The following is a 4746-nucleotide window of genomic DNA, read 5'->3' on the forward strand; positions in this document are numbered from 1 at the left end:
TTCGTAGATCGCTGGATCGGTAGATCCCTTGATCTGTAGATCGCTGGATCTGTAAATTGCTGGATCAGTAGATCGCTGGATCTGTTGATCAATTTATCGGTATATCGCTGGATCTGTAGATCGGTGGATCAGTAGATCGCTGGATCTTTTGATCGCTGGATCGGTAGATCGCTGGAGCTGTAGATCGCTGGATCTATGGATCGTTGGATCGTTAGATCGCTAGAGCTGTAGATCGCTGGATCGTAAGATCGCTGGATCAGTAGATCGGTGTATTTGTAGATCGCTGGATCTGTAGATCGGTAGATCGCTGGATCTATATATCGCTGGATCTGTAGCTAGCTGGATCGGTAGATTGGTGGATCTCTAGATCGGTAGATCTATAGATCGCTGGATCTATAGATTGCTGGATTCGTAGATCGCTGGATCGATAGATCGCTGGATGTATAAATCGCTGGATCTGTAAGTCGCTGGATCTGTAGATCGCTGGATCGTTACATCGCTGGATCTGTAGATCGCTGGATCGGTAGACCGCTGGATCGGTAGATCGCTGGATCTGTAGATCGCTGGATCTGTAGATCGCTGGATCTGTAGATCGCTGGAACTGTAGATCGCTGGATCGTAATATCGCTGGATCGGTAGATCGCTGGATTTCTAGATCGCTGGATCTGTAGATCGGTAGATCGCTGGATCTATAGATCGCTGGATCTATAGATCGCTGGATCTCTAGATAGATGGATCGGTAGATTGCTGGATCGGTAGATCGCTGGATCTATAGATCGCTGGATGGTCAGATCGCTGGATCTGTAGATCTCTAGATCGCTGAATCGGTAGATCGCTTGAGCTGTAGATCGTTGGATCTATAGATCGCTGGATCGATAGATATCTAGATCTTTAGATCGCTGGATCGTTAGATCGCTGGATCTCTAGATCGCTGGATCAGTAGATCGCTGGATCGGTAGATCGCTGGACGTATAGATCGCTGGATCTGTAAATCGCTGGATCTGTAGGTCGCTGGATCGTTACATCGCTGAGTCTGTAGATCGCTGGATCAGTAGATCGCTGGATCTGTAGATCGCTGGATTTCTAGATCGCTGGATCTGTAGATCGGTAGAGCGCTGGATCTATAGATCGCTGGATCTCTAGATAGATGGATCGGTAGATTGCTGGATCGGTAGATCGCTGGATCTATAGATAGCTCGATCTATAGATCGCTTGATCTGTAGATAGCTGGATCGGTAGATTGCTGGATCGGTATATTGCTTGATATGTAGATTGCCACATCTATAGATCGCTGGATCTATAGATCGCTGGATTTGTAGATCGCTCGATCGGTAGATCGCTGGAGCTGCAGATCGTTGGATCTATAGATCGCTGGATTGTTTGATCGTTGGATCCGTAGATTTGTAGATCGCTGGATCTGTAGATCGCTGGATCTGTAGATCGCTAGAGCTGTAGATCGCTGGATCGTTAGATCGCTGGATCGTTAGATCGCTGGATCGGTAGATCGCTGGATCGGAAGATCGCTGGATCTGTAGATCGCTGGATCGTTAAATCGCTCGATCTGTAGATCGCTCGATCGGTAGATCGCTGGATCGGTAGATCGCTGGAGCTGTAAATCGCTGGATCTACAGATCGCTTGATCGTTAGATCGCTGGATCGGTAGATCGCTGGAGCTGTAGATCGCTGGATGTATAGATCGCTGGGTCGTAAGATCGCTGGATTTATAGATCGCTGGATCTGTAGATCGCTAGATCTATAGATCGCTGGATCTATAGATCGCTGGATCTGTAGATCACTGGATCAGTAGATCGCTAGATCGGTAGATCGCTGAAGCTGTAGTTCGCTGGATCTATAGATCGCTCGATTGTCAGATCGCTGGATCTGTGGATCTCTAGATCGCTGGATGGGTAGATCGCTTGAGCTGTAGATCGTTGGATCTATAGATCGCTGGATCGATAGATATCTAGATCTGTAGATCGCTGGATCGTTAGATCGCTGGATCTCTAGATCGCTGGATCAGTAGATCGCTGGATCGGTAGATCGCTGGACGTATAGATCGCTGGATCTGTAAATCGCTAGATCTGTAGATCGCTGGATCGTTACATCGCTGGGTCTGTAGATCGCTGGATCAGTAGATCGCTGGATCTGTTGCTCGCTGGATCGGTAGATCGCTGGATCGGTAGATCGCTGGATCTGTAGATCGCTGGATTGCTATATCGCTGGGTCTGTAGATCGCTGGATCTGTAGATCGCTGGATCGGTAGATTGGTGGATATGTAGATCGGTAGATCTATAGATCGCTGGATCTATAGATTGCTGGATTCGTAGATCGCTGGATCGGTAGATCGCTGGATGTAAAGATCGCTGGATCTGTAAATCGCTGAATCTGTAGATCGCTGGATCGTTACATCGCTGGATCTGCCAACAACAGCAACAGCAACATTCACATGTTGATTCATCTGAAGCGAGCCGGGCATTTGATTCAATTCCAACTAGTCATAACCGCTATCAGGCCTTACTTGTCTCTTCTCCTTCGAGTCAAGTATCCTCTGAGATGCCACTGCATCAGTCTGGAGCGCACGCAAATACCTCTCGAGTTAGTGCAAATAACTCAAAAAGCGGTGAAGTCGGAAAGACAAGACCCATAGTGCTTATTGGTGACTCAATGATAAAACACATTGATCCAAAAAAGCTTTCGCAAAGACATGTACATAAATTCTCATATCCCGGGAAAACCACTGCTGAAATAGCTGAAGCTGTTGACAACATCGCTGTTGCATCCGCGGATCCTTCTCACGTCATCATCCATACTGGCACCAACAATCTTCCGTCGGAGTCTGCCGATTCATGTGTCGCCGATATCAAGAGCCTTGTATTGAAGGTGAAGAGCAAGTTTCCTAACTCAAGCATTGGTCTCTCGGGTATAGTCTACAGAGAAGATATCAACGTCGATGCTAAACGCATTGAAGTTAATGAGAGGGTCAAGCTCACAGCAGTAGATAATAACTTTACTTATATTGATAATTCGGTTATTGACGCCTCAGCATTAAATGGTAGTAGACTTCATCTGAATGCCAAAGGTTCGTCATTGCTGGCCGTGCAATTTATTAAGTTTTTAAGATCTGGTTCTGGCAAGTATAATCAGTCTCTTAAGGGTTTTCAGTCCTCAGCTATCCAACAACTGGTAAAGCTTCTGATGGAACTGGGAAACCTTCCCTCTCCAGCTCGCAACAGGAGACGCCCACGCTAGCTTCTCAACCGAGTGACGTATCATCAGGTATTCCTAATCAAAACGTTGATTCATTTGAAAGTACAATTCTCTCTGATTTTCTTCCTTCTGGTCGTGGTTTTAAAATTGCAGGTTTAAACATTAATAGTCTTACAAAGCATATTGATGAACTAAGAATTCTCCTTGCCGATCGCTCCATTGATATTCTCTCAATTAATGAAACTAAACTTGATGACTCTATCAATAGTTGTGAGGTCCAAATACCAGGCTATGAATTTATTCGTCGTGATAGAAACAGACAAGGAGGAGGAGTAGGTTTTTATATAAAAACCTCGATTAATTTTGGAGTTCGCTCTGATTTGAATGCACCCAGTCTTGAAAATTTATGTATAGAGATTCGGAAACCAAACTCCAGGCCATTTCTGATAGCCACTTGGTACAGACCTCCTTGCTCCTCAATTGATTTATTTTTACCTTACGAATCATTTCTTGAGAAATTAGATTCCCTCGGCCTAGAATATTATCTGCTAGGTGATTTAAACTGTAACCTGGCCTCTGCACAATTTGATTTAAATACTCGACGCTTATGTGAAATTTCTGATTTATTTGGGCTTCAACAGCTTATAACTGAACCTACTCGCATAACGGAATCCTCTTCAACATTAATTGATTTAATTTATACAAACTATACTGACAGGGTAGTCTGTTCCGGAGTCTCTCATATTGGTATCAGCGATCATAGCCTTATTTACGTTTATAGGAAATTATCTCTCACTTTTCCTTCAAAAGGGCACTCAACCATTTCTTATAGAAATTTCCAAAATTTTAATAGAGAGAGTTTTCGGAACGATATCGCCCAGCAAGACTGGTCCTGTAATGTTTCTGAAGATCCAAATGTTTTGTGGACTAACTGGAAAACGAAATTTTTGGATATTGTTAATATTCATGCGCCACTCCAAACTAGACGTACTAGAACAAATAAAGCACCCTGGATCAATTCAGAATTAAAGAAAGGCATGCGTGATCGTGATGCTGCCAAAAGAAAAGCAATTACATCGAATGATCCACACGATTGGAAAAGGTACAAAAAGTTGCGAAATATAATAAACAATGACATCAAAATTTCTAAAGCATCTTATTATTCTAATGCATTTATTCAATCTAAGGGTAATCCTCGAAAAACGTGGCAAACCTTTAATGAGCTTACATCCCGTCGTGTGAATAATACAACGGTGAAGGAACTGAAATTGAATGATACCATTATCTCTAATTCTAGTGAGCTTTCTGATGCTTTTAATGACCATTTTTCAACAATTGGGCCCAGACTTGCTAATGAAATACCTCTAACTGCTGAAAATAATTCAAGTTATATCAATAATATAAAGGTAAATAACAACAATTTCAGCTTCTCCTCGACTAACTGCAGCATTGTTTTCTCACATCTAAACAAATTATGTAGATCTAAAGCAACTGGTCTTGATAATATTTCTGCTAAAATTGTACGTGAATGTGCTGATC

Source organism: Porites lutea, chromosome 1, assembly GCF_958299795.1.
Source record: "Porites lutea chromosome 1, jaPorLute2.1, whole genome shotgun sequence".
Taxonomy (NCBI): domain Eukaryota; kingdom Metazoa; phylum Cnidaria; class Anthozoa; order Scleractinia; family Poritidae; genus Porites; species Porites lutea.